The sequence below is a fragment of the Hordeum vulgare genome, chromosome 3H, assembly GCF_904849725.1.
Source record: "Hordeum vulgare subsp. vulgare chromosome 3H, MorexV3_pseudomolecules_assembly, whole genome shotgun sequence".
NCBI lineage: Eukaryota > Viridiplantae > Streptophyta > Magnoliopsida > Poales > Poaceae > Hordeum > Hordeum vulgare.
Window position 1 is genome coordinate 415,172,384 of NC_058520.1, and position 14,453 is coordinate 415,186,836.

Genomic DNA, 14,453 nt, shown 5'->3' on the forward strand with positions numbered 1-14,453 from the left:
TGACCTAGGTCTTTGGCCTATAAATTCCCAAATATTCCGCAAAAAATCAGGGGAGCCTCGAAAATACTTTTCCGCCGCCGCAAGCTTCCGTTTCCGCGAGATCTCAACTGGAGACCCTTCCCGGCGCCCTGCCGGAGGGGACTTTGGAGTTCACTACAGGAATCAGCTATTTTCCCTACTAAAATATTCTTTGCCGTCAGCTAATCGTCGGGGCAGACGACAAAGGTTATTTTGCCATCATTGACCTGACGGCAAAGAATAGCTGATAGCAAAGAAATATTTTGCCGTCTGTAAGAATATCATATGACAGCAAAGATATTCTGCCGTCATGAAAAAAAAATGATGACGGCAAAGAAATACTTTGCCGTCTATAAAATAGACTAAGGACGGCAAAAAAAAGTCTTTGTCGTTTGTTTTTTATTTGACAGACGGCAAACGATGGACACGTGTGCAGTCGAACGGCACGTAACGGTGCTATGGCTTTGCCGTCTTCCCTTAGTCCAAATGACGGCAAAGTAATAGGAAAACCAATAAAAAGAAAATCCCCAACCGACCGCATCGAAGCCCCTCTCCCCCGCACATCCGCATCTCCTCTCTGCCATCCCACGACCTAGGGTTAGGCGCCGCCGCCGCCGCCGATGATGACCTTATCTCCGAGTTCCGGTGGCCATGGCCGGCGCGCGGGATGTTGCCGAGCTCACCTCGCCATGCTTCTTTGATCCCTCCATCCAGATCGGTCCCTCCCCGCCTCCAACACTTGCACCCAACCCATCCCCCGCGGCTAGGGTTTGGGAAAGGCTTCGTCTCCGCCATCGGCGTGCCTCTGACGAGCTCAGGCAGCCATGGTCGGCACGAAGGACGTTGTCGAGCTCTTCCCCAACCCCACCGCCTGCGACCCGCACACCCTCTCCCTCCACCCCCATAACCGCTGGATCCCGAAACCCTAGCGAAGGTGTACCATGACATGGAGGAGAGCCACCCACCCGCTGCCTCGGGCGTTCATGCCCGACCCACCGACGACATCCAGGTGTGGATCCGCCTTCTCGCCGCCTTCTACAGCCATGGCGCTGGCCGGTGATGCGTTCTTATTCACGCATTCAGTGAGTCAAGACCACCACGGCTCCTCCTCCGACACTGGGGAGGCTCCTTCTTCACGTTGGGGAGGTTCCTCCTCCGACCCTATTCCTGTTGTTTGCTGCTAGTACGGACCGATGGATAGCCACAAAAAAGGCTGCAGCTATGTCCTGATGATTTCTCGTCTTTGTTTTTTCGTTAAGAAATCTCTTTTGTCGAGCATCTGATTCGTGTAGAAAATTTAGGTTCGACATGGTATGAATCGATTTTGCTCAGGTTAGACTTTTTTTAGCTGTTGTTATTTTCCAACTGTATGTGTATGTGCTGAATATATGTACAAGCATATTTACACAATGAAATATATGCATGTTTCTTTCAGGCATATTGTATCAAAGCAAATATTATGAGTCACCTGTAGGTATGGTCAAAACAAGGTTACTCATGCTGCGCAAAAAAGTCCAAAATAATTGGTTTAGTATTCATAATGTCCAGATATTAACTTTTCTTTTCAAGACATCGGTTTGCAACACATGCCCACGTATTCATTTTAGTTTCAAAGAAAATAATTGGCGTGTGAATTGTAATGCTTACGCATTAATTTTCATCGTCACATGCACGGTTTAAGATTACTTGAGAGGTCGTCCACAGCGACCTTCCCTATTGCGAGCTTGTTTTGTTTTTATGCAAATTCGTATGTTTATCTAAAATTATATTTGTTCTTGTATGTATGTATGATGCATGTGTGCTTTGATTTGGAGCAGCAGTAGGACGACGACGGGAGGACGAGGACGTCGACGGTGATTGCAACTAGGAGGGATGAGACCACGCACAAGGATGCCCGGGCTAGCCATGGGGACGACGACGACTCGTCATGCACCACCTTGTGTTGTGGCGGCTACAGGTAATTTTTTGGGGATTGCCTTTGTTTCAATCATATGGATCCGCTGCATGCTTGGTACTACCTGCAATTTTCTATTTATATAGTATATTAATAATCATTCTCCACTAGTGTACTAATCGTTCTGTACAAGTCATTTTTGGTAAATATAAGGAAATGGTCCAGTAATTCTTTGTGTGCACACTTTCGCTAAGCACCGGCCTAAGAAATTTGAGAAGCAGCTTAGAAATTTGATGACCCATGTATAAAAGCGTCAAGGAGTCATTTGCACAACCAATCTAAATGGGAAAATCAGCCCCATGAGAGGCATTCGTATACAGAATTCTAAAGAAAATATACAAGAACAACCAAGTCATGTAATAAATAGATAGCATGTAACTGATGATTCCAAGAAATATCTCAGCAAATAAAGATCATCCATATGCGTACAATTAAAATCCGTTGGGAGAACATTGTGTCTCACTTGGCACTTGGTAACCAGCAGGAGGAAAAATTCAGAATCATTACGGAACTGAGTATTACCGAACTAATTTACATCAGGATGCAAAGAGACTAGCCGCAACTTCACTGCCATCATACAGGTTTAAACTTGGTCTCGAAGCTACTTAATTTGCCTGTGACCAAAGATTTCCCATCAATTTCATCTGCCCAACAATCTCTTTGATGACTGAAACAGTCATATCCATGGGCTGGAAGCAACATGGCATGCATCCTATAGAACTCAATCCTTTAGGTTCTCCTTTCTTCTCACTAAAACCTGAATTTTATTGTTATTACTAAAATGTCTGAAATTTAAACCTAACATTAATTTCACCCACACAAATACAAAGGCATTACTCTCCATCCCGCATACATTAACTATGATCCACTTGAACACAGACCAAAAAACAGAATATTTTGAGTTCTCAAAAGCATACCAGCAAATACAAAGGCATTACTCTCCATCCCGCATATATTAGCTTTTCTTTTCGAGAAATCGGTTTGCAACACATGCCCATGTATTCATTTTAGTTTCAAAGAAAAGAAGTGGCTTGTGAATTGTAATGCTTACACATTAATTTTCATTGTCACATGCAGGGTTTCAGTTTACTTGTGAGGTCGTCCACGGCGACCTTCCCTATTGCGAGCTTGTTTTTTTCATGCAAACCTTGTTCTGTTGTATCCTAGTTCGTATGTTTATCTAAAATTATATATGTTCTTGTATGTATGTATGATGCATGTGTGCTTTGATTTGGAGCAGCAGTAGGACGACGACGGGAGGATGAGGACGTCGACGGTGATTGCAACCAGGAGGGATGAGACCATGCACAAGGATGCCGACGCCAGCCATGGGGACGGCGACGACTCGTCCTGCACCACCTTGTGTTGTGGCGGTTACAGGTAATTTTTTGGGGATTGCCTTTGTTTCAATCATATGGATCCACTGCATGCTTGGTACTACCTGCAATTTGCCTTCAAGTTGATCCACTGAACATCCAAATATGTGAAAATTTAGTTTAGAATTCTATGGAATCCATCAGCACAGAGAGGGATAAAGGAATCCATCAGCAGAGACAGTACTGCTTTTATAGCACAAATAAAAGGCCAATAAATAGGCCCCTGATTGGTGTTGATAGTGTGTATATATATAGCACAACCGATCTGTTTTTTCAAATGAAATAATCCGGCAAGTGCTCGATTGGGTCAACTCCCTCCTTAATTCCTGGCTAAGATAACTATAAATAATTGTTCATTGCACATGAAACGTGACGCTGGTCTTCATGTTATTCGGTGCATGCAAAAGAAAAATAATCCAAGCATGTATTTTCGTTTGAAATAGGTACTCAAAAAAGAGTCTAGGTTATATAGTGTGAATGTTAGAACTTTTTAGATTTTATAAATATAGTTGGGATATAAAATAGTATAGGTAGAATATATTGCTTTTTTAAAACCGCATGGAGTATAATCCTATATAGTTGGAGTATGGTGTATTAAGACATAATTATTGTGATATGAATATGGAGTGTTAACATACAATTGTAGTATGGACTATGGACTATTAGCATTAAACTAGAGTATGGAGTATACACTTATTTTTCAAGAAAATGTGTTGGTGTACAACTCCATGCTCATCAAAAGTAGTGTTCAGTATGTGTATGTGAGCATATATACTTTTAAAGTATGGATCAAGCGTCCATATTCTTTGTTATAGTATGGAGGATTTTACTTTTTTTAGTAAGGACTGTGTGTACTCTTTTGAACGGAAGTATATGATTTTCTTGTTCTGAAAAAGAAACATTCATAAATAGTACTCGTATGAAGTATCTCTAGCAAGAAAGACTACATACTCCAAATATAGAACTAACATGTAGATATTTATATACAGATACTAAAAGAGGGTATTGTTCTGTTCTCTCCACATGACGAGGTAGAATATATTTTGGACGAAACTGCGTACATTTGCGGTGCATAATGAAACATCTATATACACATCCTTCAAGCAATTGCATATACTCCACATGACGAGGTAGAATATATTAGGAACAAGAAGCACTCGTTTTGCACGATGCATCCATGGAAATCAAAAAAGCATGCATGATGTGCGTACCTCCTTTTCGGATGAATTATTGCTCCTGATTGCATCGGATTTGTCTAACGAAGCTTTTTTGTTCCGTGAAACAAGGAAAGAGAGGGAGCGCTTAGGAGAGAGAGCGACAATAGCGATTTATGGGGATAGCGTGTGACGCCCAAAAAACGGAAGATAGCGGGTGAAACTTTTTTTAGGAAACCTCACACATCAATGCAATCGGACGGTGTCTAAGATAGGTTGTAACTTTTTTAAGGAAACCTCACAGATCAGAGAGTACTTCCTTCATAGAACAAATAAATACAGTGCAGAAAGACCACTGATTGGTGTTGACAGCGTATATAGATAGGTTAGAATAAAATTAAATTATGTGTTGTTATCTGAATGGTCTCGTTCTAGTCAACCTATAGTTTCCACGTTTTAGTTTCTTCAAAGATCCTCACTAATTTGAGTTTCCAAAAGATACAACCCCACTGAATTTTCCCCTCAATTGTGAACTAAATTCTCGTCTAAAGACTAAATAGTGCAAATAAGTTGAAGTTATTTTTCCATGTATGTTTATTTCCTATATTTAAGTTGAGAGCAATGACCTATAGCTCATATTATGTATGTTTATTTCCCAAATGCTGAATTTTTAGGTTCACAATCATCTTAGCACTAGCTCTTTCCCTTGCATCCTTGATATATAGTTATGCAATGCTTGATGGTTCCACCTAAAAGCTTTTACTTGTCCAACTCCTTACTATGGCCTTTGCGGTGTACAAAAATTCAGTTTTTATGCCTTTGTCTTTCAAATTCTTTCATTTAGCTGAACTTGCACGTACCTTCTGGCATTGGTCACATTTGGCATTCTCTGTAAACTTGGTATTTTGTACATATTCTCCCATTGGACAGTCAGGCCGATCTTTGCATGGTACTTGAGTGTTTAATTTGTGACGCTAACTCAATACAAATGGTAGTAAAGATCTTATATATTTTATTAATAATAGAAATCAATCGCATGCCTGTTGGATAATATCCAACCAGAACCACCAATTGTTCTACAAACAATCCTTAGTAGTCCGATTAAATAAGCATATTACTTCTACTTCAAAACCTAAGATTTATGATTTTCTCTTAGAGTTGTATACTTGTACTGCAGGTTTTGGACTGGCAGGGGAAAATGTTCTCCTTTCAGACTCTTTTGAAGTCAACCCATCCATGCAAACTCTTTAATGTAGTAGAATTTATGTAGTTGAATAGAATTTCTGTAGATAAATATATATGCCTTGCAGTTTTATCATGTGCATGCCATTCAACTAACTTGCTCTTGTCCATCCAGATGGAGACATGGAGTAGGAGGACGAGCAGCAGCCGCAAATAAGCCTGATGATGGAGGGGGCGGGAGGCAATGGTAAGGATGCTTATGGCATGACCACAACCTGGACCGGTTGGCATTTAGAGGTGGCAAACAGAGGCGATGCGCATACAGCAACCTGGACCACCAGCCTTCCTTGCCTTTTTTGTTTTGGTTGTGGTTGTTGCATCAGCGCTTGTATAGTTGGGGTATGTACTATAGTGTACATGCAATAGGTTAGGTGGTGGTGTTTGCTAGATTCAATGATGTGTTTTGCCTTACGTGGAGGCCAACCTTTGTGGTCTTATTTGTCGACACATGTTATATTGATGTGGTATGGTGTGTGATGTATGTATATATATATATATATGAATGTGTTATGGACTATATTGTTATATTGTCTATTTATGTTGTTATATTGTCTATTTATGATGTCATATTGTTTATTTATATTGTTATATTGTTTATTTAGTAGCCTCTTTGCCGTCATGTTCATGACGGCAAAAAAAATACTTGACGCACCTATTAATTTGTCGTCTTGAACAACATCAACAAACGGCAAAGATATGATGTGGTTTTGCCGTCTTGTACATAAGAAGAAGACGGCAAACAACAGACTATTTTGCCGTTTGTGATATCGTCAAGTAGACGGCAAAAATGACTAATGTCGTCCGTTAGCTAGGCCGTTCCGTCTTCCTACCAAATATTTGTCATCAAACACCTGAGAAGACGGCAACATAATTTCACTAACGGCAAATTTTTTGCCGTCTGCTCTCCCAACCGCTGACGACAAAGACACCCTTTGCGGGCAGATGGGCTGACGACATTGTTTGCTGTCGTGGGCTAACTGCAAAATTTTGCCGTTTGTAATTCTCTCTTTGCCGTCTGTAGCGTCCTGACGGCAAAATGTGCGATTCCTGTAGTGGTTGGAGGGCTTCTTCATAATCATCATCGCCCCTCCAATGACTCGTGAGTAGTTCACTTCAAACCTATGGATCCGTAGTTAGTAGCTAGATGGCTTCTTCTCTCTCTTGGATCTTCAATACATAGTTCTCCATGATCTTCATGGAGATCTATCCGATGTAATCTTCTTTGGCGGTGTGTTTGTTGAGATCCGATAAATTGTGGATTTGTGATCAGATTATCTATGATATATATTTCAGTCTTTGCTGATTTCTTATATACATGATTTGATATCCTTGTAAGTCTCTCCGAGGCTTGGGTTTTGTTTGGCCAACTAGATCTATGATTCTCCCAATGGGAGAAGTGCTTGGTTTTGGGTTCTACCATGTGGTGACCTTTCCCAGTGACAGTAGGGGCAGCAAGGCACACATCAAGTAGTTGCCTTCAAGGGTAAAAATATGGGGTTTTTTATCATTGGTTTGAGATTATCCCTCTACATCATGTCATCTTGCTTAAGGCGTTAGTCTGTTCTTATGAACTTAATACACTAGATGCATGCTGGATAGCGGTCGACGTGTGGAGTAATAGTAGTATATGTAGAAAGTATCGGTCTACTTGTTTCGGACGTGATGCCTATAGATATGATCATTGCATAGATATCGTCACGACTTTGCGCATTCTATCAATTGCTTGACAGTAATTTGTTCACCCACCGTCTACTTGCTTTCATGAGAGAAGCCACTAGTAAACACTACGGCCCCCGGGTCTATTCACATCTATCGTTTACACCTCCGCTTTTACTTTGCTTGGTTACTTTGTTGCTTTCAGTTCTCACTTGGCAAACAATCTATAAGGGATTGACAACCCCTTCATAGCGTTGGGTGCAAGCTTTTGTGTTTGTGCAGCATCTTGAGATACTCTTCCGCCGGATTGATACCTTGGTTATCAAACTGAGGGAAATACTTACCGTTGCTCCAAGGCCACGGGGGAAATCCTTTGCATACTTGCCTAGGAAGTCCCTTAAGGCGTAGCCGCAGCTAAAGGATTCCTGGTGCCGTCGACACAACTATTTCTGGCGCCGTTGCAAGGGATACACAGCAAACATCATGAAGCTCGCAAGCGTCTCAACGCCCTGGCACAGTCGGTTCTTGTGTAAGAGGACAATCCCATCGGTCCGGCGTGCTTCGGCCCCCAGATCCGAGGGGAGCCGTTTCCTCGAGGCTTCACTCTGCCTCGGGACACTCCCAAGTACAACGGCACAGCCAAGCTAGAAGACTAGCTGATAGACTACAGCACCGCCGTTGGCATCACCAGGGGCAACAAGCACGTAGCCGTCCGCTACGTGCCACTCATGCTGGCCGGCTCGGCTCGGACATGGCTTAACAGCCTTCCAGCCGGCAGCGTCAACTCGTGGGTCGACTTCGAGGAGGCGTTCGTCCGAAACTTTACTGGCACCTACAAGCGCCTTGGCTGACCTCGCGAGCTGGCCAAGTGCGTCCAGAGGCCTGACGAACCCCTTCGCGACTACGTCACGCGCTGGACGGAGCTTCGAAAACTCCCGCGAGGGAGTGCATGAGGTACAGGCCATCCGGTACTTCGTCGACTATTGCCGAGACGACACTCTCCTCAAGCACAAGATCATGTGCTTTGAGCCCACCTCTCTGGCGGTACTCATGGCCAAGGCGGGCAAGTATGCCACGGCCGACTCTGCAATGCGGGTCAAGGTGACCCCCTCGGACAAAGCTGTCACCACGCCGACTACTCCCAAGCCGGCTGGTGACAATCGAGGCGGCCAGAACAACAACAAGCGCAAGGCGGATCAACTTGATTTGCGCTCCAAAAACAAGCTGGTTGCCAACATGGAGGGAGAGGCACCGGCTACTCAGGCCGGCTCTCAACGGAGGTGGACCGGCAAGAACGGTCGGCATCCCAAGCTCACCTTCGAGCAGATGCTTGACGCGCCCTGCAAGATGCACTCTGGGGCGAAGCCCTCTACCCATACCCTTCAACAGTGCACTTTGCACGACGACTGTCGCAACGGGAGGGCCTGCCGGCTGCCCCAGGCGCACCTGCAACACCTCACGCTCCGGCTCCCGATCCAGCTCCGGCTCCACCACTGCCGCGTCACAACGACGGCCGTCTCCACGACGACTACCCCCATCAAGACGGAGCATTTGTGGTCTTCACTAGTCAAGGCAACGACAAGCACAGCCAGCGCTAGCGCCGGCGCGAGGTGAATGCCACTGTCCCCCTGCTCCCCAATACATGCATTGGTTTGAAAAGCCCATCACATGGAGCCGGGTTGAGCATCCTGCGGTGATGCCAAACCCTGGCTCATACGCGCTCGTCCTCGACACTAGTTTCGCCTCCTAGAGGCTCACCTGCCGGTTCTCCCGGGTGTTGGTCGACGACGGCAGCAGCATCAACATCCTCTACGTCGACGCCCTCCTCAAGCTCGGTCTCAAGGAGAAGGACGTCCTCCCGACCAGCACTGTCTTCCACGGCATTGTGCCGGGACAATCCTGCTCGCCGATCAGCAAAATCCAGCTAGACATACTTTTCGGTGACAAGGCTCACTTCCGCCGTGAGTCCATATGGTTCGTGGTGGTGGATCTCAGCAGCCCGTACCACGCGCTGCTCGGCAGGCCGGCTCTAGCCAAATTTATGGCAATCCCCCACTACGCCTACCTTAAGATGAAGATGCCGGGTCCGAAGGGCATCATCACCATTGCTGGCGACTACAAGAAGTCGCTCGAGTGTGCACAGGACAGCAGCCGTTTGGCTGACGCCATGGTGATTGCTGAGGAGAAAAGGCAGATTGACCAGCTCGTGGCTCCGGCTACCGAGCAGCCGGTGATCCCTACTCCTCCATCCCAGTCAGCCGGCGAAGTCTCCTTCAAGCCGGCCAAAGAGACCAAGCAGGTGCCACTCGACCCTACGAACCCCGAGCAGTGTGTCACCATCGGGGCTAACCTTAGCCCCAAATAGGAAGGCGAGCTTGTTGACTTCTTCCGTGAGAATCGTGACATCTTTGCATGGTCTCCCAAAGACATTCTTGGCGTTCCGAGCAAGTACGCCGAGCACAAACTTCACGTGTGACCGGATGCAAAGCCGGTGAAACAACCTTTGCGCCGCTTCGCCGAGGGGAAGCGGCGCACAATCGGAGAAGAGATTGCCCGGCTCCTTGCAACCGCCTTCCTCATGGAGGTTTTCCACCCGGACTGGTTAGCCAATCCAGTTCTGGTCCTGAAGAAGAACAACACATGGCGAATGTGTATCGACTACATGAGTCTGAATAAGGCATGCCCGAAAGACCCTTTCGCTTTGCCCAGGATAGATCAAGTGATCGGTTCCACAGCCGGCTGGGAACTGCTGGCGTTTCTGGATGCTTATTCAGGCTACCATCAAATCAAGCTGGATCCAGCTGATCACCTGAAGACCTCCTTCATCACGCCTTTCGGGGCCTACTGCTACACCACCATGACATTCGGTCTGAAGAACGCTGGTGCGACATTTCAACGCTGCATGAAGTAGTGCCTACTGCCACAAATTGGCAGAAATATCCACGTCTATGTGGATGATATCGTCGTCAAGACCAAGCAGCACTTCAACCTCCTCGACGACTTGCGGGAGACGTTCGCCAACTTGCACGAATACAAGATCCGGCTCAACCCGGAGAAGTGCATCTTCGGGGTTCCAGGCGGCAAGCTCTTGGGGTTCTTCATGTCCGCTCATGGCATCGAAGCGAACCCTGAGAAAATCGGCACCATCAAGTGGATGGTGAAGCAGGCTTGAATCCTCGACGTCCAGAAGTTCGCCGACTGCCTGACGTCCCTTAGCCGGTTCGTCAGCCAGCTCGGCGAGAAGGCACTTCCACTCTACCAGCTCATGAAGAAAACAGCCAAGTTCGAGTGGAACGACCAGGCGGACGAAGCCTTCCGCGACCTCAAGCGGGTCATCTCAAGCCTGCCAATCTTGGCAGCACCGGCTGAAAGGGAACCCATTCTCATATATATTGCAGCGACCACTCGCGTGGTTAGTGCAGCGCTGGTATTTGAGCGCAAGGAGGAGGGCAAGGTACGGTTAGTGCAACGCCCTATCTACTACCTCGGCGAGGTCTTGTCCACCTCCAAGCAAAACTACCCCCACTACCAGAAATTGTGTTATGGTGTTTACCTTGCCGCAAAGAAGTTGAAGCAATACTTCCAAGAGCATGCCATCACGGTGGTGAGCACTGCTCCACTTTCAGAAATCATGGGCAACCGTGACGCGACTGGCCGGATCGCCAAGTGGTCCATCTTCATGGCTGACCACGACATCCGATACGAGCCTCGCACTGCCATCAAGTCTCACGTGGTGGCCGACTTCCTTGTCGACTGGGCTGAAACCCAGTTTGAGTTGCTGCCTCCAGATTCCACTCATTGGCGGATGCATTTCGACGGCTCAAAGATGCGAACTGGTCTAGGATCCGGCATTGTCTTGACGTCTCCAAAAGGAGACCAGCTCAAGTATGCTATCCAGATTCACTTCGCCGCCTCCAACAACGTCGCCGAGTACAAAGCGCTCGCTCATGGCCTCTGGCTTGCCAAGAAGATTGGTATCCGTCGACTCCTTTGCTTCGGCGACTCGGACCTTGTGGTGCAGCAAGTTTCTGGCGGATGGGACGCCAGGGACGCCAACATGGTGAGCTACCGCTTCCTCATCAAGAAGCTCAGCGGCCCTTTCAAGGGTTGCGAGTTTCACCACGTTCCCAGGGCAGACAACGAGGTGGCTGATACATTGGCCAAGATTGGCTCTACAAGACAAGCAATTCTAGCCGGCGTCTCCCTCGAACAGCTGCACAAGCCGTCCATCAAGCCATCTCCAGAGTCGGCATCAATTTTTGTGCCGGCTGATCTCTCGGTACAAGCGCCGTCGGCTACGCCAGCTGCGCCGGCTACATCTCGTGTGCCGACTACACTGGCTCTGCCGACTCCAATTGTTGCACCGGCTACAACCACTTCACCGGCTACGACTACTTCGCCGGCTACAACAACAAATACGGCTCCGCCAAGCATCGAATCATGTCGTCTCGACACCCAGTGGGTGGACGTCATGGAGGTAGACGGCAAGCGGGATGCCACGATGACATCAGAGATAGAGAGTTTTGAGGCTACGACTGCTTCATCAAGCGCGGGGGCTGCAGATGCCCCTAACACTCAAGTCGAGACGGAGTCTGCCCTTGTGTCGGCTTCGTCGTGGGCTCAACCCATCTTGGCCTTCCTTCTTCACGGCAAGCTTCCTCAAGATGAGGCGGAGGCAAGGCAGATTCAGCGCAGATCAGCAGCCTACGGCGTCATCAATCACGAGCTGGTTCGGTGTAGCGTGACCGGCGTGTTCCAGCACTGCATCGAATTAGAAAAGGGGTAGGAGATCCTCAGAGACATTCACCAGGGGGAGTGCGGCCATCATGCCTCCTCTAGAACCCTGGTGGCCAAGGCGTTCCGCCATGGATTCTATTGGCCCACGGCCCTCGAGGAGGCCGTGGACATGGTCAACAAGTGCGAGGGCTGCCAACGCTTTGGTGCACAGAGCCACATGCCACCTTAGGCCCTCAAAACCATCCCCTTGTCATGGCCTTTCACCGTCTGGGGGTTGGATATGGTGGGACCATTCAAGACCGCTCAAGGTGGCATGACTCATCTCTTGGTAGCCATTGATAAATTTACCAAGTGGATCGAGGCTAGACCCGTCAAGTAGCTTGACGGCCCCACGGCCGTCAGGTTCATCAAGGACATCGCTGTCCGATACGACATCCCCCACACCATCATCACCGACAACGGCACCAACTTCGCCAAGGGTGCTTTGGCGCTCTACTGCTCCAAGGAAGGCATTAGGCTTGACTTGGCATCAGTGGCACACCCCCAGTCCAACGGCCAGGTGGAGAGGGCTAACGGCCTAATCCTGGCCGGCATCAAGCCAAGGTGGCACCACTCCTCAGGTCAGCCGGCTTCTGGATTGAAGAGTTGCCGGCAGTGTTGTGGAGCCTCCGCACCATGCCCAACCAGTCAACCGGCTTCACCCCATTCTTTCTGTTATATGGGTCCGAGGCTATCATCCCTACGGATGTTGAGTTCGACTCGCCTCGGGTCACCTTATACATAGAAACGGAAGCAAAGGAGGCAAGAGAAGACGGCGTCGATCTGCTCGAGGAGGCACGGGACCTAGCTTTGAGCCGGATGGCCATTTATCAGCAGAAGCTGAGATACTACCACAGCAAGAAGATCAATCCTCTCTCTTTCACAGAGGGAGACTTGTTGCTTAGAAGAATCTAGCATACAGCCGGCCAGCACAAGCTCTCATCCCCATGGGAGGGACCCTTCATCATCAGCAGCGCATTGCATAACAATGCATACTACCTGCTCGATGCCCAGAAGCCAAGGAAGCGCAAGAGAGACGACTTCGGCGAGGAGATGGAGCGTCCATGGAATGCAGCATTGCTTTGCCCGTTCTATTGCTAGAAGGCAAGTAAGAAAAATGGAAGGAGCATGTACATATGTATCTTTCTCCCTCTTTGGGATTTCCAATGAATGCGATGGTTGTTTCAAGCCGAGGCTTGAGGCATGCCTCTTTTGGATTCATAACTAGAGTCTTCACTCATTTGTGAGTCCCTTGGTCCGGCTCTAACGGGCTCAGGGGCTTGCTAGCCGGCCCGAATGACTACCTTAGTTGTAGAAGAACATATAGTGTACGTCGGGTCGAACCCTGGCCATCACGTAACAGCTACAGACCAGCTCCCGGCTGTCTGGCTAGCGAGACGGCGCCAGGTAAGGCTGGCTGCGTGAAAAGTTCAACTACAAAAAGGGTTGTCGGTTCGGGTTGGTTTGATCTTTTTTGCGATCTTATTCTAGCCAGCCTCTGCTGGCTTGTATTTGAGTCTTTAAGTCTTGATGGCTTCGAAAAATCTAAGTCTAATATTCGCAAAGGCAGAAGCCTCGACCCAGTCACAGACCGGCTCCCGGCTGTCGGGTTGGGGGTAGATGCTAGGGGAAGTAAAGGGGTTGGAGAAAAAGAAGTCAAGCAGGAATCAAAAGATGAAAGTACAAGGCAGCACGCATGGCGTTACGATTTTAATGCAGAATTCATACATTCAAAAGCATTTGGCCCACGGCCAAAGTTCATTACACACCCCCACTGGGTGGAACTGTTGGACTCAGAACATATTGCACACAACGAAAAAAAAAACAAGCCCAGCTAAGGGGTGGCGGCTGATACGTCTCCAACGTATCTATATTTTTTTATGGTTTCATGGTATTATCTTGTCGAACTTTGGATGTTTTGTATGCCTTTTATATATTTTTTGGGACTAACTTATTAACTCAGTGCCAAGTGCCAGTTCCTATTTTTCCATGTTTTTGACCCCTTTCAGAGGAGGATTTTGAAGGAGTCCAAACGGAACGAAACTGCCAAAAAGATTTTTTCCGAAACAGAAAAAGATCGGGAAGCCTGAGAATCAGGGCAGGGGGCCTCCAGGGACCCCACAAGCCCCCTAGCCGTGACCAGGGGGACCGCGCCTCCCTGTCTTGTGGGCTCCCTGCGCCACCTCTGCCCTAGGACTTTCGCCTATAAATTCCCTAAAATCCTAGAAAAAATCAGGAGATCATCAAAAGTACTTTTCCGCCGCCACAAGCTTCTGT